The sequence below is a fragment of the Rousettus aegyptiacus genome, unplaced genomic scaffold (genome assembly GCF_014176215.1).
Source record: "Rousettus aegyptiacus isolate mRouAeg1 unplaced genomic scaffold, mRouAeg1.p scaffold_m13_p_4, whole genome shotgun sequence".
In the NCBI taxonomy this organism is placed as follows: domain Eukaryota; kingdom Metazoa; phylum Chordata; class Mammalia; order Chiroptera; family Pteropodidae; genus Rousettus; species Rousettus aegyptiacus.
The window spans coordinates 118,672,490-118,697,295 of NW_023416307.1; the positions used below are offsets into that span (position 1 = coordinate 118,672,490).

General features: G+C 35.7%; 1 pseudogene; it reads right to left on the reverse strand.

Moving 5' to 3' along the window:
• Window positions 1-24,154: 24,154 nt before the first annotated feature.
• LOC118601819 lies at window positions 24,155-24,272 on the reverse strand (annotated as a pseudogene).
• Window positions 24,273-24,806: the final 534 nt, after the last annotated feature.

The window sequence follows — 24,806 nt, forward strand, 5'->3', positions numbered from 1 at the left end:
GACATGGGTCAATAGCTTTCTTTACACTTTTTGGTCCTCTCTTCAGTCCTTATTTCCTTCCTGGTCCCTGACTCCTCACTCCCATGCTCAGTGTCTTCACCACAAACTTGCCCAGCTCCTTTATATCACTAAGCTTGTGCAACCCTCCCACCTCCTGCCATCTTCTCTTAACCTCCTATTTAATAATAATGACAACCACACCAATCATGATTATCATCATCATCATTATCAAGATTAAATATAAAGCTGGTGGGAGGAAACCTGTAAAGCATGCAGGTATCTCCACTAAGGATAAGGGAAGATATGGACTAAGGGCAGAGACAATTCTTAAGGTCAACCAGGAAGGAGAATTCAAAACTACCAAGGACTGAAATTGAATTCTGAGTGCCAGTATGGCTAATATTTTACATCAGAAATATATATATGCTTCTATGACATTTATATTTTCAAAACTTAACATTTTACTGTGTTTTGAAGTGTTTATACATTTATGGTTTAAAATAGATTCAATATTTAGTTTCGCTCATTTATTAAATTTAAAATAAAATGCTAGTTTTAGCACTTATATTTTAGTATTATGTAGAATAAATAGTAAAGTACAGATAATGACACTCCCTGCATTAGAATCACTGATCACACATCACACTATTCTTTGAACATGTTAAATATCTGGATATTTTAACCTTTATTTATGTCTGATCTTTTAACAAAGTATATACTCTGCTGCACATTGAGCAAGACAAAAACTGTCCTTGATCATTCAGATACTACAGAAACTTGGACAACACAGAAAACACCGACTCACATCAGGAAGTCTGGCATGCCCCTAGGCTACTGTTCAATGTGGCAATCAGCAAGTCATCTTTCCACGTTGTAAATATATTACTGCAAAACCCTACACATTCACAACAGAATCAATACAAGTTAATGAAAACCCAGGGGCTTTGGAGATGTTAAGTGTGTAAGCAACAGGTATCGTAAAGTGGCATATTACACAGTAGAAAAAGCCAGGCCTAATACATAGAACAAAGATTTTACACCATTTCCATTGTACTTATTAAAATTACAGATACTATAATTTCAGTAGGTGGATTTTATAACTATAGTCATCTGACTTTTTTTTAATATGAAATATTCAGTAAATCTACCATTCAATTTTTGGGTTTGACAATTACTTGAGAAAAGGTAAAAGGTGAATGCTGAAAAAATGTTCTAAGATTTCCATTTATCACAACATAATTCATAGTGACAATAACAGAAAGTAATTCCCTCAATACATGCATATTCCCTTTATTGCTCATTCCAGCTACACTTCTGTTTTTACGAAAAATAAATTGGCAGGAGAGAAATGGCTGCTACTATACCCATCACAAATGGATCATACATCTATCATAATCTTTTTTTTTTTTTTTTTAGAATTATCTTTAGAGTTCACCTTATTAGAAAAAGACTGCACTTTGGCTTTTTAAGGGCCACACCTTTGCTTACAATATTACCTGAGGCAGACGAGACTATCTTCTCACTCTCTTCAAAGCCTTACTTGGTTACTCTAGCCACCAAAAAATAGATCTCTTCTTCAATTTCCAGAGAATCACTGTCATAAAATCAAGGAATTTCCAAATGGGCAGGGTTCTAACTGCCTCAAATGCTTGAGTCCATTCATTTATCTTTTAATCTATTCAACGAGAATTTGTTAAGCCTTACTTCATTGCCAGGCACTGTTCTAAATATAAAGATGCAACAGTGGTGAAGATACACATGTTCCATACCCCCAAAGAGTTTATCTGTTCATCTTCTCTGAAGCTGAAATCTATCTGTTACTTAGAGTTACATATAAGAAGCTGTCTCCCTCTTTCACACGATAGCTCTTAAGTAGCTCATGAGGGTGACTTTGTCTCTCTCTCTCTAGTCTAAATGTCTCCAACTCCACTAAACCACTGTATTGTATTTTTAATATATGTCTATAGGTCTGTCTCCTCAACTAAATTATCTTCTAAAAACCAAGGTTCATATATTACCTCTATTTCATCTAACACAGAGTTTCTCAACCTTAATATTATTGACTGCATAATTCTTTATTTTATTGTGGACGGCTGTCCTGTGCATTGTAGGATGTATAGCAGCATCCCTGGCTTCCACTCACTAGATGCCAATAGCAACTTTCTCCTTTCCACTTGTGACAACTGAAAATGTTCCCAGACATTGCCAATTTTCCTGGGGACAAAAGTCACCTTCAATTGAGAACTACCCCCTAGCATTATATTTTGAAATAGACCACATATTGGTATCCAATTTACATTTGTAGAATCATTTATCATTAGCAAAAACTTTCAAATACGTTGTCTCACTGATGCTAAAAATATTTTTTAAATTATGTTTTCATGTCCACTTTGTATTTGAGATTCAAACCTGAGTAGTTTAATCTAGAGCCAGCACTCAGAACTTAGTTGTATAATCTTGTTACTTAGTATCTCTGAGCCTCAGTTTCCTTGTCTATAAGATGGAAGAAAATAGACACCTATTTTGTTTTGGTGAAGATTACATGAGATAGAACCGGCACATTAGGACTCCATGAAGTTGTTTGGTGCCACAGAGCAGTCATCTCTCCCACCACATGAAAATAGCTTGTTCATAACATTGGAAAATTAGGCCACATGCAAAGATAAACAGAAATAAATAAAAAGATTAGACAGAAACAGAGAGATTAGGTGGCTGCAGAGAGAGGGGTGGAGGAGAGGGGGAGAGAAAAAGGAAGGGGAGGAGAGAGGGAGGGAGGAAAGGAGAATGATTGACATTAAATGAACCTCTGATTCCAGCTACGCATAAAAATAGTTATGCCCTTGGACTCCCTAGTACTTGAACTAAGAAAGTTCTCGTTTATGCTTCAGAGGTAAAGATGAGTTTCTATATCATTTGAAAGAAACTTGATTGATATAGATCTTCAGAATTACTGTTTACATCCATCCAAAGAAAATTATTACCTTATAATTATGAAATAAGTGCAGAGGTCATAAATTGTTTAATCTAGTCCTGAATCAACAAATGTTTGTTAAGGGGTAAAAATACACTCCGGTTTTTCCCTAGAGAGTATTTAATTCTGTTTTTCTGAAATTTATAAAGGACAAAGGTGTTCCAATATGGAAAATAAATTATATGGCTACACTATTTAATTAGTACTTACCAATTAAAAAACTTTTTTTCTAGGTCCTCTGATGTTATACTAAAAGATGAAGTCTTCATAACTTTTATATTTTTATGAGGAGATAGATAGGTAAGCTTAAGAGATGACATACTGAGGCATAAACAAAGTTCTTTAAGGCCAAATTGAAGGCTAAAAAAGGGAATTTTAATCCTTAACTGATACCAATTTTGTCTCCCAATTTAGCTGTTCATGCATATTGTACATGCACACACATGCATATGCATACATGTCTCAATTTTACTACTCTCCTGGTCAAAAGGAAGAACAGGTAGAAATGTGCAAATATTAACATGAATCCATGAGAATTATAACAAAAGAATACAGTCAACTCAAGGTGTGAGAAAAGGTTCATCATATCACTGGCATCTCAAGTGCAGTATCTGATTTGTGTGTGGCCTAGTTCCCACTGATTGTTTGCATGCTGGAAATTTGAGTTCTAATCAGAATGGAGTTGGGTTGAAGATTAAAACCAGAGAGTTACTTAAAAATAGCAGAGAAAATTACTCTTCCCACCATAAAATCATTCAGCCAGAAGGTAAATTTGGGACTAGCAAGTCTTCTGAAAATATACGTATATGTTTTCTTCTCAGGCTATAATATTCCTTCCAATATTCTGACTTTTGCTATACCTCTGTGATACCCACATTAAATTTATGTTTCCTCCATTAACTACTGTTTTAAGTCTGTGATCCTACAGCTTTCTAATTTACCATTTCTCAGCTTCTGAAGAAAAGAAAGTCATTTTAATACAGCAAACATCTCAAGACAGAGATTAACAAACTAAGCTATTGAGCAAATTTATAGACTTACTGTGGGAATAAGCACATTTGAAAATGAGAGAAAATTTGTTCTTAAAATTGAATGTGTCTATTGCCCTGGCTCACCTATTTCGGGAGAGTAAAATGTGAAGCCATAATAAAAGTAAAAATTTGTACAGTACTTTAGATTTGAAAAGTCCTTTTTCATATCCATAATTTGATTTAGTTCCCTTGTTTGGTTGGGATTTTTGCAGATGAGGAAACAGGTATAGGAAAGTTAAAGAACTTGACCCAAGTTATAAGTTAGGAAGTAGTAGAGTTGAGACTCAGATCCAAGCCTTCTGATCCTATATTCCATGACCTTCTCATCATATTTATTTACATTTGAGCCTAAATTTTGAAAGAGCAGGTAATGTTCCTCCTGGGTGAGTTTCAGAGGTCAAGATGGATAACAACAGAAGAAAGAATTTTGAAATGATAACACATCAATAACTACTGCCCGCCTGTATAACTTGGAGAAATCATATTTTGATTTTTATCCATTCCCTTCTATACCCACATCCTCCCCACAGACCAGTTACCATAATCATATGTATTCTTCCTATACCTATATGTGTCTATATATAAAATGACTTAAGTCTTATATACAAGCCTTCATTTCATTCTTATGCAATCATGAATTGATTTTATATGATAATATAATATTGTAGTAAAAGAATCTATATCTATTTTGCACTTAGTAGGTAATTTTTTTTTTTTTTTTTTTTTTTTTGCAACAACAATTAGAAAAAGCAGACGCCTTAATTCTAAATCTCTGACAAAACGTTCCCTCTACTCTATGCATGAGTCTCTCTCAGGGAAAGACACCACACCACGCACTGCATGGCCAATGGGCATTTTCTTCTCTGCTTTGTGTATACAAGTGTAGAAGGACTTTTCTTCACAAAGCCTAATCTATTAATAATCAAGAAATCCCTCCAAAAAATTGGTCCAAAAAATGATGAGCATGAAAGATACTGTAGATATATTATAGTACTATAGGGAAATATTGCATTTGTTAGTATAATTACATTCAATACAAAGTACTGAACATGAAAATAAAAAGCAAGGTATGTATGCCTTCACACTTTTATCTCTATGTTCATGAATGGAATACAGGCCAATAAGAGAGCAAGGAGAGGCTCCTCCTAGGAGCAATGGAACACAAACTATTTCACCAGTAGTGGATCAGAGAAAGAAGATGTCACCAACTTAACAGCAGGTAAAAATAAATCAGCTGAAATTTTAATTCACTCATTAAAGTCTAAGTGTAAACTGGAGTGTCAGTACAGTACCTAGGGGCCACAGAAACAGTGAAATCCACACTCACTAATAAGCTATTTGCCACATCCCTCTAATGGCGGCTCACAAGAAACACAGGAGATAGAAAAGGATGCCAGAGAAACTCCCCCTAGATACAAAATCTCAATGCAGGGAGCAATCAGGTGCTGTTGGCAGAAAATAATAAAGCCCTTCCCACTTCCCCATACCTCTCTTTCCTACAAAGCAAAAGCTTTAAGCTGCTGAGACAGGGACTACAAACCTTGTCACTGCACATGCAGAGAAAAAGAACCATTGACAAAGAAGAATGGGTAGCTAAAACCTCTATCCCTAGGGCGGGACTAGAAATGGTCAGGTGCCATAAATTCCATATCACTCAGAGGTCTGCCATGATTGAAGATGAGGTGGGAAACACCCAGCTTGACCAACTATAGATCTCCTGAGGATGAAGGGAAGAATGAGAAGAAAGCATCATTCCTGAGGCCCACGTGCACTGGACCTGTGAATCTAAGGCTGGACCAAGACCACAGAGACCCCTTCTTACTCAACCTTAAGGCTAAAACTGAGGAAGACACAGCAGCAGTCTTATATTAGAAGAAGAGCAAGAGCCTGGAGTTGCCCTCTGGACCACAAGTGTATAAGAACAGGTGAAAGCCAAGGGTGAATATATAAAATACATATTCATGAGTTCATACTGATACAAGTCAATGGTTTAATACACTAAAAAATAATAAATGGGGAAAAAAGACACATCTCCATGCAGAACTCTAACTAATTTATGTAGATACTCTACCATCAAAGGGATGGAGCATAACTTCCCAAGCCATAAGGTGAGAAGTTATGTGCACAGTGACTTCTTAAAGAAAGTACAATATAGAAATGGGGAAAATAAATGTAACTTTATAGTGTTGAAACCTAACAAACACTACCTCAGCCATATCATATGACCATCATATTGACCAAGGTCAATATCAATAATGATAAGTCGTATTGATAGTATGTACTCTTGGTGTGATTTGATAAGATGAGAATGGCACTTTACCTCTGTACTGTTCTTCTGAAGAATCCACAACCCCAGTCTAATCATGAGAAAAACATCAGAAAAATATCAATCGTGGGGCATTCTACAAAACAACTGATCAGTACTTCTCAAAACTTTCAATGTCATGAAAATCAAGAAAAGTTTGTGAAAGTGCCACAATCAAGAGGAAACTGAAGAGACAAGTCAAACAAATGTAATGAGGTATTCTGGATAGGATCCTGGAACATAAAAAGGACATTCTGTGAAAACTAAGGAAATTAGTCCATGATAATCATATAATTAATATTGGCCCATTAATTTTAATAAATGTATTATACAGATATAACGATAATACTATTTTATATTTTTTATTTTATATTTTACATGCAATTTTATATGCAAATAATAATAATATATCAATATTATAACAAAGTGTACCGCACTAATGTAAAATGTTAATAATAAAGGAAACTGGAGGTGGAGTACATGGGAACTTCCTGAACTATCTTCACATTTGGCTGTTTATCTAAAACTGTCATAAAATCAAAAGTTTGTTAAAAATTAAAGTCAAAATAAAGAAATTCTTAGGCTAAAAAATGTACAGACATTTTTATTGCCTGTAACTATGTACCCTAAGAAATTTCAAAGAACATCCTTTGGTAGGAAGTCACATGATCCCAAATAGACAGTCACTTTTACATTAAGAAATAAAGAGATCAGAAAATGATCCAAAAAAAAAAGGTAAACATATATTTTTCTTACTTTAAATACCTCTTACTTTAAAAGCCTCTTAAGGAAAATTTGCTATCTAAAGCAAACTTCACAACATTGTTTTGTGGTATTACACGGAACAATGAAAATGGATGAGAACAATAGTGCAAAAGATGGGAGGAATGGGAAGGACAGTTTTAAAATTCTTACACTGTGCATGATCCCATAATATCACTTAAGGTAGATTGTAATAAGTTTAAAATAAAACAATATAAAAGATTAAGGAAACTGTAAAATTACATTTCCTGACACAAAATTAACTCATAATTCAAGGAGTAAGGCATGAAATAATTCAGAAAATCAAATGAAGAAAGATTAAGAAAAAAAGTAAATGAAAAAAGAAGTATCATATTATTTGGTTTTGGGTTTTTGAGGCTTCCCCCCCCCCATTTTTTCTCTTGTGGTTAGAGAGATAATGTTTAAAATCAACAACCCCCCCCCCAAAAAAAACAAACAAAATAGTATTTATACCCATAAAGCTTGGGATTATGATTTTGCCTGATGTCTTTTGAGTTTATGTCTTGTTTGGGCAGCATGAATTAAGGTGTTAAACTAAGGCACATAATTTAACAAAAGTTCAGAACTCTGGACCCTCATAAGAGGGTAGGGAAAGTTTAGGGAGGCAGTTATTTAAGGAGAGGAGTGAAAAGAGCACAAGCTGACCAAGCCTGGTTTCAGCTCTTGACTTGGCCTCTTCAGTGTGTGACCATGGACAATATTTGACTTTACAGAATCCTCAACATCTTAAGTGTATGCTGAAGCTAATACTCCATACTTTATAGGGAAGCTATAAGGATGAAATGAAGGCACACAGTAGGGCACCAATAAATATAAGCTGCTTTCTCTAAGAGAAAGATGCAGATGAAAGAAAAAAAATTTATTCAAAACTAAGGATGAGGTTGAAAAAAAGTAATAGACAAGATAGTATAGTAATTGCCCAATTAGATATCACAACAAATCAGAATGGACGTCACCATGAAAAACTTCACGAGGACTTTGCCAAGTTGGACTAGATGATTATCAGCTACACTTGAAACTACAAGTTACTTTGATTTTAATTCTGGCCAAACATAATTACCATGGGCTACTTTAAGCAGAATTGCTTATTATTTATTTATTTATTTGATAAGCAAAGCAAATACCATCAAATAACCAGAAGTATAAAAAGGCTGAGCTGTAGGTGTTTGGCAATAAATGAACAGTGGTTTTATATCATGTAATGTAAATAGTTGTGATTTCTCTTCTAAATGGGAGCCCAGGTTATCATATGGGCCTATTTATAAATTTCATTACTAGTCTTATCTTATACAAAGTTTCTCTTCCTCCTCTTTTTTTTAACCTCTTCAAGACTTTAAAGCTTTGACTTATATGATAGGTTTACATTTACCAGCTATTCAGTCTGAGTTTTGCCTGTTTGATTTTTTATTTCTTTGCTTGATTTTATTTCATTTGATCAATTAACAATTACTAGAGATCAACTAGCTACAAAGTGCCAAACTATAAGCATAAACATATAAATACACATTTGGGTGTTGAAAGAATGTCTGGTAATGTAGACAAATTAGGTAAGCAACTAGAATGGTTGCCATCTAGAATTAGACACTGAAATAAATTTGCCTGTATAAGTGAATTGTAACATGGTTGTGAAAAGGGAATCCTGAGTGAGAAGTAAGGGGAACTATAGATGAAATGAAAAGTCAGTAAGAAGAGCATAGAGATTTTCTGAAGAGGAGTAGAGAGCTCTCTACTAAGAGGCTTCCCTGAATGTATGGATCATAATCCAGGGTCTGAGCCATAGTCCGGCCAACGACCCAGAGGTGCCCAACATGGGGAAGCTGACTCATGCCTATCAACATTAAGGGTCTGAAGCATATGGACCACAAGCCAGTTTGCTAGCTTCCAATGGGGTTTACTCTGTTCTAATCACTGGAAATCTCGATTATTCACCTAGGTTTCTCTCCTTAATTAAGTAGCCTGAGACATCAGAAGGTTGCTATGTCACAGACTAAAAGGTATATTTCCAATTCTAAGTACCTACAGAACTTGGCAATTGCAATTCTAAATACCTGGGATGGCATGTCCAACCTGCCTCAACAATCATGAAAATCACTTTGGTCCCAATTCAGGGAGATACTGGAAATGCAGTAAAAACAGACAACAAGAATGTATTGCTTCCCTTTAAAATACATGCATTTTTTTTCTTTATCTTAATTTATTGCCTCCTACATCATCTGAGATGTTAACCAATGCTCAAAATACCTGAATTTTTCTTCTGCATAAAGACTCATCAGTAGCTGATTTCATCACCACCCCAGCCACTCATTCATGAACAATTGGAAGGCTATTCCTATTTGCACAAGTGGTCAGGCGAATGTATAAGTACCTGGTCATTTTAAATGATTTCTGTAGAAACTATAACTCTGAAATAAACAAAAAATCTGTTAACACCTTCAGGGTCAAAGACGATAAATCCTCATATCACCTCATTATCAGAGCACTAGCCTCCAATCTGCCCTTCTGGCTGCATTCTGAACCAGCTGACAATTATACATCAAATATCAAATAAGGCCAATATTAGGATGGACCCTAGCCTCTTGAAGCCACTAAAAGCTGGGCCCCATTTCTGCCGATTGATAGAGAACTTCTGCAAAGACAAGGATTCTTTTGGTTCAATTATTATCTTTTTTAAGCATTTGATTTTGTTCTGTTTGCTCTTGGCAACACCATAAATGGAGAAAGGGGAACTCGCATGGTCTAGAAGAGATGAAATTTGTCTAGATCTCTCAGCAGTAGAAACATAACATAGATGAAGGTGTTAGGGGGTATTGATTCAAGAATACAGGAGTGGCCATTTTTTAGTGTAATTTCAGTAAGGCCATGGTAAGAGCTATTCCTGAACTGCAGTTAGAGTTGATTTTTGCCACTGGAAGGTGTTGGACACACACTGCCAATGTCTAGCTCCAGGTTTTTTGTTTTTGTTTTTGTTTTTGTTTTTTATCTCAGCTCTACTATAAACATTCCCTTATTCTTACAACTTTTTAAAATTCATATACAATTGATTACATTTCCACTTACTACATTACAGTCATTGCCCTATCCTACCTCCTGAGAAGTACAAATTACTCAGTTGGATTTCTGCAAACTTTCTAGCCACTTGCATATCATCTTTTAGTTTGCTCTTTCAGATAAATAATTCTATCCACTGTGCATATATTTTATTAGTTTGACTCTGAGAAGGTTGGTGCTCCTCACTATTGACCTCAGGAATAACCACATGTACCAGTTTCAACTCAGTCTATTTGTATGGCTTTGCACAAATAATTTTATCTGCCTCACTTTGGTTTCCTCATCAACACAAAAGGAGGACTAAAGGTGATAACCTCTTAAGTTTTTACAGCCCTGCTTCTCTGTTGATTATATGCACTATTTCTTCTTTACTCGTCATAGGCACTAAACGATGGAGAGATGAAGTACATAAATGTAAAGTAATGACCATGTATTAGAGAGAGGTAACAGTTCCATATTTCCATTTTTTTTAAAAAAGGCAAACATTAGAATATCCATAGCCAAAGTAAACTGAATTCTTTCCACAAACTGATAAAATTGCTGCCTTACCACAAATTCAATTTAATGCAAGGCACAAAAATATCAAAAATATATTATTTAATACGTTCTCTTTAAATACTGCTGTTAAAACTGTTTCTATCGTTGAATATAGTTTTATTGCTCTAGGAGCCACTGTTTTCCTCTGAAATTTTGTCAACAGGCAAGAAAGTTTCAATTTACAGAATAACTGATATACAAACAACTCTATAAATAAAGCTACTTTGCAGAAGTGTTTTTGGAAGTCCCTGGTGGCCACTAGAGTCAAAACAAGTCTCATAAAGCACTTACAGCTTTAAGCCCCACCACCAGTTCTGCTTTCTCCTTTGCACAAAAACTGCAACCTGTGTTAAGATTTACTATTATCACATATTGCATCTGAAGATAAATCAGATATCACCTGCTTTCGCTTACTTACTTTGGACTGGGGGACTAATGCTGAAAGTCAAAAGAGCTTTGCCCAAGATCATAGAACCAGTGACAGGCAGAGCTGGGACTGGGTTCCAAATGATCTGACAACCAGAGGTCTCACAAAGCTTTTTATAAGCGCTTGGCACACCAGTAATGCTGTGCTTCCTTGTTTTCTTCTTCTATTGTAAATATAGGCAAAACGGTAAATTTATAATTGCAAGAATTGTATACCCTCATTCAGCTCATTTGGTTTAAATGTAGAGTGTTATGATTCTTGTTGTTTATTATCCAGAACTAAAACTCCTTCATGTGTTCTGAAAGAAGGAAATGAAAGAGAATTAGGATGCATAAGTCCATTTAATTATTGTTTACAAATCTCATTGAGCAGCCTGCCAAAAGTTTCCTTTGCTACCCAGCCTATATTCTAGATGAAGAACCACAGCCTCATCAATGCCAGGGAGTTTGAATACTTCTGCCAGGTTTTAAGAAAGTCAATTCATCAAACTAGAACTAAGTGAGGATGTGCCAAACACTAGAATCTCTGCAAATACAAAAGGAAGGATAATACTTGGGTCATTTGAAATAATTGTCTCAATACTGAACATTCTCATGTGAAATGGTTAAATTCCAATACTGCATAAGTCTCGAGTCAGGATTATATGCTCCCAGAATGGTTCTCCTGACCACCATAATATATGGCCAAATGAACACTAACTGACAAATAGAGATAAAGGTCATGGCATATAAAACAGGAAAAGATTGTGGAAATAAGGTGGTGGGATCACCAAGAGATCTAAGTCATATCTACCTTAAATCCAAATGTTTGGGTCTGAAAATTTCAGCACCTATTCTTGCTTTCAGATCATGAGGTTATGAACAGGTTTTTCTACCCATTCATTCCAATTAAGTGCATAACACTCTTGAATTATGTGTTTTTGCCAATAATTAAATTAGACAAGGGCCACAGTAATAAGCAAAGGGGGATTCAGAGTCTGAAAAGTTGATCAAGTATTCAAAATATCTTAATACACACCTCACCAAGGAAGGTATGCAATGGCAAGTGAGCATATGAAAATATACTCAATATCATTTGTCATTAGGACATTGCAAATTGAACAAAAATGAGTTGCCATTATTAAGATAGCTACTAATTTATATTTAAAAAAAAAAGACAATATCGAATGTTGGCAATGATGAAAAGCAACAGAAACTCTCACTCATTTGCACTGTTGCTGGGAATGCAAAATGGTACAGCCACTTCGGAAAACAGTTTGGCAGTTTCTTACACAGTTAAACATAGTCTTTCAATACAATCCAGCAACTGCACTCCTAGGTATTTACCCAACTAATGTGAAGATTTACTTCTACACAAAAATTACCTGAGAATCCTCATAGTATCAATTCCTCTTGAAGACCTTCGTTTACCTTATGGCCTTGAAAGCCTATTAACCACGTGAATTGCCCCTCTTTTGTGTTCTCGTTTTACCTATACTTATTCTTTGGTAGAACTAATACATTACTGGCAGTCACCTGGCCAATGGTCCGTTCCTACTATCAAACTATAAGCTCCATGAGAGTAGAAACCATGCCTACTTTGTTTATCATTACAGCTGCAAGGCCTAATATATGGGCATCAAGAAATGACAACTTGAACAACTATGTAAATGAAAGTTATTAGCTCTTCTATTGAACTATGAGCTCCAAAAATGCTTACAGTTGTCTTTATCATTTTGTCTCCCTAGCATCTGTCACAATACCTGGGATATAGAGCTGAAAATAATATAGTTGAGTTTGAAATCGATAAGATGATATCAATAACTCAAGGAGGAGAAACTTCCCCAAAGAGATGGCTTTTTAGGGCTTACCTCCTCCAATTCACTTTGCATAGTAGTCATGTGCTCAGGTTACCCTGCGTGATGTGAACATTCACATAAATATAAATTATCTAGCAAAAAAAGTAAAGGTGATATTTAGGTGTTAAGGACCAAATGTAAAAGTCCTTAAGGATAAGTATTTGTGGTCTTATTTTTAAAACCATATCAAAGTCATAATCCACATGGCCCAGTTCAGCATAATAGGAAAGTTTTAAAATATGTTCGACCAAAGCATAATTTCAAAATAACTTCAAGATCTTTACATGTATTTCTCAAATACTATTAAAAAATACCTTTTAGTAATTTCCTCTTATTACTTTTTCTTTCACACCATTATTAGTCCTGTGCTCTTCTCTTCAAAATATTATTTAAAAAAATCTCTGCTCCCAGCTAGAATGATTAACACATGTTCTTCTGCTTTCTCCACCTTGTGGAAATTATGACCATGTGGCCAAGTCATCACATCCCCAGGCCAAAAGGGTCACCCAACTCCCACCAATGCAATTTAGTCGCATAAAAATGGTGGTAAGTACACTCAATTGAATTACTCACTTTTCTACTTTAATATATTTTAGAACAAAAATCAATCAACATAAAAGTGTCCACAGTTAAACTTCTTCCTTTCTCTTAGCCACTGAAAAAGGTAAGCCCTTTCCTATTCATTTGATATCTTCGCTTGCCCTTCAAATTACTTGTATATTTATGTCAGTATAGTCCTGGGAGTTACACCTCTAGACCTTGCTTTGGATCTGATCCTCCAGGCTGTCCAGTGAGCCTGTAAATACATGATTAGCTGAATTTCTGCCAGATTAAACCAGAAGAATAGTTTATCTTTCCTAAAACTAAACCTGATTTATTCAATTTTAACCAGATTTTTTTTTCATCCATGTTAAACACTGGAATCATAAAGCTAGGCTGAAGGACAAAACAAAAGGAAAAATTACGTGCAGTCTCTTAAGATAATAATTATTCAATTCCTGCCAATGAATGGGGATGGAAGGAGAATTTTAAGGTGTCCCTGGTGCTGTTTATGACTCATAGATACAGAGAACAAACTGGTGATTGACAAGTGAGACAGGGGTTAGTAGGCTCAGTGAAAAAGGCGAAGGGATTAAGAAGTACAAATTGGGAGTTACAAAATAGTCAAGAGACTGTAAAGTACAGCATAGGGAATATAGTCAATAATATTGCAAAACTCTACATAGTGCCCAGTGAGTACTAGACTAATCGAGGGAGGATCACTTAGTAAATTATGTAAATACCTAACCACTATGCTGTACACCTGAAACTGATATAAAATATTGAAGATCAACTGTGATTGACAATAAAAAAAATGTTTAGAAAGTTAAGAAAAATTTTGTGCTGTTTACCACAACTTGTATGTACTAATAGATTTGTCTGTGCCCATTAACATTGAACAGGTAGTATAGCCACAGCTAACTGAGCATTAGATAGATTTAAATTAAATTAGAAATACAGAGGAGTACTTCCTTTGGGATTTTCAAAATGCCTAGTGCAGTACTTGTGGTGTAGTGAACTCCTATAGAAATGAACTTTTTAACAGAAAACTTCAATAGTATCCCAAAAGAAAAAAATCTAAACCTAAGTATATCCTTGTAGAAATGATTCCATGCCTCTTTACCCTCCTACATACAAAGAGAGATTTTTAAATCAAAACACTAGGTATCTAACTTCCTGTCAAGTTTTTTTATTTTTTAAGTTTTAAGGTCTTTCTAAATCTTGTTCCAAATATAGCTATCACACTTCTAGTGAAAAAAGGCTTCCAATTTTAAACTTTAAGAAAAAGAGCTCAACAGGTACCCACCAAAGAAACTGCATGCTATAATAGGAAAAACTGGATAGACATTTACACATAAAATATTAAATTTATTCTTTCCAACAAGTGAGCAAGCTCTATTGATTTTTTTAAGTTAAAGCTATTAGGTTAATTAACAGTTTAATGATGTAATCCAGCTCTCTTTAGATGAACTCTCTTCTTTCTTTGAGCCCCTTGATTTTTACATTATAAATGTAAAACCCTGCTTCAGCAAATATGGGGAACGAGTTAGTTATTGATCTCCCAAAACCTATTACTTGGGAATCAGCCGTTTAAATCCACAGCAGAATGTACAATGTCTATGTGAGACCTCTACCACTGGAAATGTGGCTCATTCATTTCTGGAAATGAAAATCTAGGCATTATACAAGTATGAAGAGGAAGAAACTGTGAAAGGAAAATGAGAAAAGAATAAATGGCCCTTAAGACAGTCTTTCACATCCTGGCTATACAAAGTGATAATCATGCCACATCTTTGCTCCCATTTAGGGCAGGGTTCATTCTTTCTTGTCTGATGGAAAGAAAGGAGAAGAGTTCTATGTCGCCTCTCCCTCATTATCACAGCACAGATCCTCAAGAGGAATTACAGTTAGTCACTTATGTATATTTCTATAGCTAAATTATGAGTGCCTCAGTCAGAGGGTCTCTCAATATTCAATTGTTTTAGGCTGGGCTCCCTTTCACCCCTCACCCCCATCCAAGCCGACCTGAGATAGGCATTAGCATGCAGGAAGATAATTAAAGAGTACTCCTGAGAACAACCCCTGAGGAAGGGAGGGGACGAAAACAGAACTGGCAAAGGGAACAATTCGCTTGCAATGAAGTCTCGACTAAGGCCTCAGCCAATCCTACGGGAAACTCCAAAGCTGGGATGGTCCTTTAGGTAGGGTCAGACCTTCAGACCAATCATTACATATGGTCTGCTATGGCTAGGGATTGTGACCTGGGGCGAGGCCGCTCTCTCTAGCTGGGCCAATTCCTGAGAAGGGTTGATGGTTGAAGGCTATCAGCCAGAAACATGGACAACAGCTGTTTGCTTCTCTGTAGTGACTTTAACTTACCTCTGTCTCCCCTGTATCCTCTGTAAACTGGTAGTTAGACCTGGCTGGAATGACTGGGGATCAATATTTTGATATTCCTCATAAGTGGTTTATTTACTTCTACCAGGAGACATATAGTGTTCAGGGTACCTCTTGTTTTGTGACATTAACAGTCACTGATTATCATTGCCTTCAACAGTGATTTCACTAAGGTTTGTAAAACAGGAATGCTCTAATCCAGTGGTTCTCAATGTATGGTCCCCAAACCAGCAGTAGCAGCATCACTTGGGAATTGGTTAGAAATGCAGATTCTCCAGCCCCACCGCAGACCTCTGAATCAGAACCTCCAGGGTGGGATCCAGCATCTGTAGTTTAATGAGCCCTCCTGGTGATTCTGATGCACTCTATTGTTTGGGATTCATGGCTCTAATTCCACTATTTCTTTTTCATTGATTAACTGGACTGCTTCTATAAAAAGAAACTTATCAACTCTGGTTACCCTGACAGAGTTCAGATGCCAAGTTAAATGCTTGGCTCTTTCTCTTTATTTATCAGCTTTCATAATAATTAGTTGTTTCTCCTTTCTTCCTTCTTCCTTCTCTTCCTTTTTTCCCTCCCTCCCTCCCTCCCTCCCTTCCTCCCTTCCTCCCTTCTTTCTTTAGATGGTACCTGCAGAAAAGTGACTTAGGAGGGGAGTTACTGAGTTTGCATCATGGGGTTTTGTTGGCTTCAGCAAAAGCAAGGATGCTGGTGGGTGGAGAATGTGAGCATAAGCCCCTACAGGAAGCACCCAAGAGCATTAGCAGCCTGGACAACCTAGGAAATCAAGCACTCATCATTTCCCAGTATTTCTGATCTGCCTTTTCCCTCCAGGCATGTGTTACACAATACATGCCAGGCCTCATTAATCCAATTTCTCTGTCCCTATCCAAGGGAAAGGAGAGCCCTAGTAATGATCAATACCCTTACTGTGATGATAAACAAAGACAGATGAGCCTGTGAGGCCTGGCTGGTATTTGTAATTACTGCCTCTGTAGGCATTCAATTACTGCTAATGAAAGGGTGACAGGGCCCCCCCTGCTCCCTGACAGAGGAGCATTTATGCAGGCTCCCTGGCATGGCCGTAGCTGACAGTGGGTTTCTCTTCTTTTCTCTCCTGACTGCAGTTCACTCCACCAGCACATTCTTCCCAGGATATGGAACCTCTAAGTGCCATGACACCACCACTAATGGAATATTCAAGGGAGAAGTCCATTTTGCTTATCATAATTCTATCTTGTCAAGCCAGTCCAGGACCTGTACATGGACCATCAGCATTATTCATTGTTGTTCTGTGGCTCAGGTGGGTTGTATGAAAGCAGGGAGGTGAGCTCAGGTGAGCATCACTGCTTTTTGACTCTCCATTAAAAGCTTTTACTTATAGCCAGGCAGCAAGAATGTAGTGCAGGCAGCTGCTTCTGCTTTACAGTATTCCAGATCAGGATACGGAAAAGTGTATGTGTGCTCTATTTTTCATTAAAACATATGCCATTAAGAGACAATCAATTCCATTGCCTTTGCTAAGGAGCTAAGTAAAGAGGGTATCTGTTGAATGTCTGAGCAGCATCCATTTTCCTTTCTGGTAATTGTATGCTCAGACCCATCCCTTTGTACTGGACACTGGTGGGGCCCTGGCCCGACCTCCCTACTGGCCCATGCAGCTAGCCATCCCTGGCTACTGTGTATGTTGGCTGAGAACAGATCACAGCTGCCCCATTCTCTAAAGAAGTGCCTGCAGCCACAGATGCCTCGCTTCACTACCACCAGGCTTCAGCCAATGCTGATGAGCATGGGGAAGCAAAAGGCGGGCTCCCTGATTTCACTGGGTGGAATCACACTGAAGCCAGTCTTTACCTTAAACCACATTCTTGTTTAGCATTTTCCTACTTCCTCACCCTTATTCTTCTGAGTGCATCTTCCATCTTCTCCTCAACAAAATCAGTTGAGTACGAATCCCTATTTCAGGCTCTGCTTCTGGGAAACCATAAGTAAGGTACCCCTTCCCGACATTCTCAGCTATTGGAAAGGGATTGATCCCACCCCCAGCTCCAGAACCCAATCAAAGCATTGCATTTCTCTTAGGCATCGATAACTGGTTCAGGGATAGGCATGGGATTAATGTCAGCCAAATAACACCCCTATCTGGTGAAACTATTGTTAATAAAGCTCTTTTAGAACTGATGATAGCCTTTCTTCAGGACTGGGATGAGGGTGAGGTGAGTGAAGCACTTGTCTCAGGTGCAAAAAACTACGGAGGGTTACCAAAAAACTAAGTAATCTGGAAATATAAATTGCTGCAGCCAACTATGAAAAACAATATAGAGTGTCCTCAGAAAATTAAAAATAGAACTACCCAATCTCACTTCTGGGTATATACCCAAAGGAAATGAAACTGGATATCAAAGAAGTATCTGTACTGCCATGTTCATTGTAACATTATTCAAAATCATCAAGATATGGAAAAAACTGTCAATAAATGTATAAAGAAGATGTGGGATATAGATATAGATACAGATATAGATATAGATATATAGATATTTGGACTATTCAGCCATGAGAAGGAAATCCTGCCATCTGCAATAACCTTGAGGACGTTATGCTAAGTTTAGTAAGTCAGAGTAAGACAAATACTGTATGATATTGTTTATATGTGGGATCTGAAAAAAAGAGTCTAACTCATAGAAACAGAGTGGAAAAGTAGTTGCCAGGGGCTAGAGAGTGGGGGAAATAGGGCGAGATTAGTAAAAGGGTACAAATTTTCAGATTTAAGATGAATAAGTTCTGAGGATCAAATGTAAAACATGGTGACTATAGTTGATGCACTATATTAAATAAATAAAATTAACAAAGGAAGTAGAACTTCAATGTTCTCACCAAAATATATTAGTGATGGATGTGTTAACTAGATAGGGGCAATCCTTTCGCAATGTATACATATTTTTTAAATATCAGTAATCAGGATTAATATTTTAATTCTTATTTTTAAAAATCAAAAATAAAACAAAAAATCCACAATAAAAATATATCATTTTAAAATAAAGACAGGATCAGTATTATATTTTTTTTCTTGCCACAAGTTTCAATTAGGCTCAGCATGACACCGCAACTCTGCTACCACTCTAGAGATTCCATTAAGAATCCAACCAAGGCCGAGGAAAACAGAGCCAAGGGATATGGAGAGACAGATTCCTGTTGACACAGAAAATACCACATGGGATAGTGATGAGTATTAAATAAGTCAATGAGTGTAAAGCACTGAAACCTAGCCTGCCTCACAGTAAACCTGATATAAATGTTGGTTATCATTACCACTATTGTTTCCCCTGCCAGAATTGGTCTCTGCCTTCTCTGAACCTCAGCATTCTCTCTCCACCTATTACGTTCTCATGTTCTAGTCGGTAGCAAGGGAGTATATGTTGATGGAGTATATGTTAATCTCCTTGATGTAAGAAATAATTCATTAATTTTTACTTGCAGTTCTTTTCCAAGAAGCTAAGACTCAGTTCAATACCTCACAAATACACAAAATATCATTTGTGTTTGCAAAAGGAAGGAAGAGAGACCTGGAATAAGAACTTGAGGAAACATCAGTAAATTATAGGTGCTTCTTCTATTGAACCTACATCCAATTATAGTATTATGTATTGCGATTTTTCTTACCATACATATTCCAACCTCTACATTCAAGATCACAGTTTTAATGACATGGACTACATCTCTCTCACTCCTCCACTTATTCGATTCTTGCCAGCCCTTCAGACTTAGCTCAAATTCTGCCCTTTTACTGAATTTATACCCATCCACCTAGGGACCCAGCCCTCCCTGAATCTTTCTCTTTGGTAATCTGATCTAATAATTCATGTCATTGAAATCCACCATATATGAATATTTTTCTGCTTCATTCATTCTAACTAGCTGTGTGGCCTTGGGCAAGATATGTAACCCAACTGGTTTTGCACTTTGGGCATGTTTCCTCATTGTTTTTAAAAGTAAATCATTTGGACTTGAGGACCTCTGGTCATTCCTGGTTCAAATTTTGGCTCTATCATTCTCTGTTTTCAGTATCTGACATCTCAATGTCAATGGGAGACATTTAACCTTTAATGAACTGCTTGGTACTTTTTGATTTTCATCTCAGTGTTACTCTTTAAAGAGGATATCTATTTAAAAATTCAATGCTGACTTATATGGTGGAATAATTTCTTGCACTTAAAGCATTTTTTGGCTCCCCAGAGCTCCAAGCACTTTGCAGGCAATTGTTTCATTAATCCTTGTGCACTTTGCAGAATAAAAAACCCGTCAAGAATAAAAGCTTTACTCAAAGATCACCTGCTAGTCAGGGTTAACCAGAGGAAAAGCAAAATATCTCTGTGCAATGTCCCAAGACACTGCCAACCAAAAGAAGTCTGATATGAGGATTAAATCTTGTTCCATGGTCAATTTGGAAAAAGCCATATGAGGCTAACATAAAACTGTAGATTCAATTTATCTTTGAAATACAATATGTGAACATAATATAATAAGATAAGGATTCAATTCTGTAATCAGAGTATCTGGAATCAAAATCCTAAATTTAAACAAAAAAAAAAAAGGAAAAAAAAATAAAAAAGAAATCCTTGAATACATTGGTTGTTTGTAGGATCTGAATGAGAAAATAGATAAAATTACTTATGCTATCATTTAACACATAGTAAAGACTAAGTCTATATATGCTACCATTATTTTTAATATTATTATTTCTCTATAGCATTTTCTTTTCCATATCGCTTTTATAAAAGTTAATTTGAGATTTTAGAGAATACAATTCAAGTGACCTCAGGGTGATAGGTTGGCAAGAACCAGCTGAGAGTTAGAAAGATACTTTGGTCGGGGAGGGTGTGCACAGAGATTAAATGTACAGCTCCAGATAACCATTCATCAAATATTCACTGTGTCTTACCTTATTAAGTACCAGGGATACAAAAATGAATAGCAAGGTTAGAGCCCTAATGTCAAAAAACACACAATTTCTGGGAAATTCTGTCCCTGTTATACTACTGTCTTTATGAACAATGTTTCTATTAAGGAGAGAACATTACAAAAGGAAAAAGTTTTATTTTATTTGTATTCTTTGGTGTATTAGTCCACTTTTGCCAAGTATTAATCATCACAATATCTCAGTGATTTACAACAATAAAATTTATTTCTTGATCACGTTACATGTTGACTGCCATGGCTTGTGGCTCTGCTAACCTCGGTTCCACATATCTTCTCATTTTAGACTCCATGCTAAAGGAAAAGCCATGTGCTAGAACAGGCTGATCTCATGATAGACAGCAAGAATAAGAAGCACAAATCAAACTATTTAGAGCTTCTGTTCAGATGGAGTTTTTGGAAAAAGTCAGATGGCCAAGCTTAATGTCAATGAGGCAGAGAAATATATTAAGGCAGTAGGGAACTGAGTCAAAACTGGAGCAAGAACAAATTATTAAGAATAAAACGATATACCATACCTGCAGTGAGAAATAGAGGTAAGCTATAAAGAAAAGGAAATGGAGGAAAATAAAGACATTAGTAGCATTATTAAGTAATAACCTGTAGTATTCTATAGACAAACCATCAGGAGACTATGTGGCAACAAGCCACAAAATAGGGTCTGGGGAGGATGTGTTTGCTGCTTTTCCAATTTTGAATTCTGGTTATAAGGGACATCTCCTTAAAATAAATTCTTTTGTATTACTTTATTATTATTCTTTTTTTAGTTTAAAAAATGTAATTATATGTCACTACTTAAGCACAACAATTTTACGTTACTGGCCAACTATGAATTAATATAGATCACAAACTCTAACCTAACCTTCTAGAAAATATACATAGCTATATTGTCTTTGTCTTAAGTCTGATATGCATTTGCCAAATAACAAGATCCATAACTAGGTCTAGCTATTTTTTAACTTTGAGTATTATTATATATAAGGTGAATAATAATAATAATTTTAAAAGGTTGGATTTTCAATGGAGATGTCTTTCAGCTTTCTGGACAAAAGAAATCAATTCAACAAATTACTAGTTTGTGTGGGGAACAATGTATGAAGGAGTCAGATTTTCCTATCTTTTGTCCTGAAGAGAAAGTTAATAACCTTTTTATTCATTTAGAGATTTCATGCCTGGGAATAATTAATTTCAGTCTACTACAGAATTCAATAGAACATATTTTAAAAGTATTATTCTTGCTTTGATAACTGCAGCTCCACATTTATTGTTCAATATTTTCTGTCACCAGTCAGAATGTAACATACGACTTGTGGTCAGAAAATAAAAGAACATAATTAGCATTTGTGCAACCTACTGAGAAGGAATCCAAACTAAATATTCAACCTCAAAATAACAAATACAGATTGAGCCAGTGACACATTTTTGTGACCAGACAGCTGGTTAAAATTTGGTAGTTGCCTGAGCAAAAAGGGACTCAGGGACAGAGATTTTTCAGCCTCAAACTCCAATTTTCCTTTAAGCCAAACATATGATTGTCATGATCCCTGTTTGAGACTCTAAGGCAATATTTATGACATAAAAGGTAATCTCAGGAAAACACATTAGCTTTTGAAGGCTCAATCCTGAAAGCCCAGATGGGGATACTGAAGACCCTCTCTGACATTATCCCACTCTAATTTTTAATCTCAAGCAGCCTAAAGTAAAAGACATTAATGTATTGCATTTATAGGGTGAAAGACAGTCTCAAAGTCAGCTACAAAGCTTTTTCTGGATTGCAGCAGAGATGAAGCATCATCACTATTCCTTCCTGCACAGAGTTCTGTAACATCCTTATGATATCTCAGATTCGTATCAAGAATTATTTAATTTCTCATTTTTTTTTAACCCTCTTGATATTGAATTGTCTTAAGGGCTAGTTTTCTGACTGACCATTTGGCTTTAACACTGCCTTTTTATTCATTATTAGCATAATTTTATTAAGACATTGGACACAGTTATAAATCCTACTTTAAAAAACTCTTCTGCTATTTCCAACGTCTTGGAGTCAGTCTCCGTTAATTGTATGTTCTTTATCTTTCCTTTTCCTTTTATTGTGGTAAAATACACATAACAAAAAATTTACCAGTGTAACCATTTTAAAGTGTACAAGTCAGTGGCATTAGTGCATGCACAGTTTTGTGCAACCATCACCTCTATCTAGTTCCAGAATTTTTCATCACCCCAAATGGAAATCCTGCACCAATTAAGTAGTCGCTCTCCATTATCCCTTCTCCATAGCCTATGACAATGACTACTCCACTTTCTGTCTCTATGAATTTGCCTATATGGATGTTTTATATAAAGGGAATCACACAATATGTAGCCTTTTGTGTATGGCTTCTTTCATTCAGCATAATGCGTTTAAAATTTATTAATGTTGTAACATGTGTTAGCACTTCATTCCTGTATATATCTGAATAATGTTCCATTATATAGACTCTTGGCATATATTTGTTCCAGTCTTTTAATTTTTAAGTTCTTTTTACCTTGGATCTGAAGTAATTCTGTTGTAAACAGCATATAAATGAATCATGTTTTTTTTTTAATATATCAATATCTGCCTTTGAATTAGAGATTTTAATCCATTTAATACATTTCAAGTAATTATGAAAGGAATTTTGTCGTTTTTAATTTGTTTTCTAAATATCACTTTTTTTCTTAATTCCTCCACTGCTGCCTTTTTTTGTGTTAATTTTTGTAGTGATTCCCCTCTCATTTCCTTGCCTGTATTTTTGATATTTTCTTCGTGCTTACCTTAGCACTTGCAACGAACATCTTAAACTTATACAAACATTTTGAATTAATACCAATAATATATAAAAATTATGCTCTTATATATCTTTATCCTTCCACCTTTATATTGCGAGTCACAGGTTATTTATATATTACATGTATATTTAGATTGATAATTTTTGTTTTACACATTTCTCTTTTAATAAGAAAAAAAGAAGAGTTGCAAACAAAAAGTATAATAACACTAACTTTTATGTTAACTTATGTAATTACTTTTACTAAAGTTCATTTCTTCACATGTCTTTAAATTATTGCTTAGTATTTATTTAAACCTGAAGGATTTGTTTTAGCATTTATTGTAAAGTAGGTCTACTATTAATGAACTCTATTTTTTTATCTATCTGGAAATGTCTTAATTTCTCTGTCATTCTTTTTTCTTTTTTCTTTTTTTTAGGTGAGGCAACCTTTGGTTGACCTCACAGGTTACAAGGACCTTGTCAACTTACAATACCTTATTTTTTTTTTATTTTTACACCTACAGCACCTGTCTTCCTAAGTGGTCTCCTATCCAAGTACGAACCAGGCCCAACCCTGCTTAGCTTCTGAGATCAGACGAGATCAGGTTTGTTCAAGGGAACATGGCCATAGACTCTCTGTCATTCTTGAAAGATACTTTGCCAAATATAAAATTCTTGGTTGACAGTATTCATCTTTCAGCAATTTAAATGCCATCTCACTGCCTTCTGGCTTTCATGGTTTCTCCCAAGAAATTGACTATTGTAATATGTCTCAGTGTGGATCTCCTTGATTTATCCTACTTAGAACTCATTGAGCCTCTTAGATGTGTAGATTCATATTTTTAAATGAAATTTAGGAAGTTCAAGAGCAATATTTGTTCAAATAATCTTTCTGCCCCTTTTTCTTCTTTCTCAGACTCCCATTGTGTGTGTGGTGATAAGTGTGATGATGGCCCACAAATCTCTTAGGCTCTGTTCACTTTTCATTTTTTTCCTTTTCAGTATAAATAGATAACTTCTTTTACATATCTTAATGTTGACTATCTTTCCTCTTTCAGTTGAAATCTATTCTTATACCTTCTAGTGACTTTTTCATTTCAGTTATTGTGCTTTTCAGCTCCAAAATTTCTAGTTAGTTCTTTTTTATACTTTCCATTTCTTTATTGA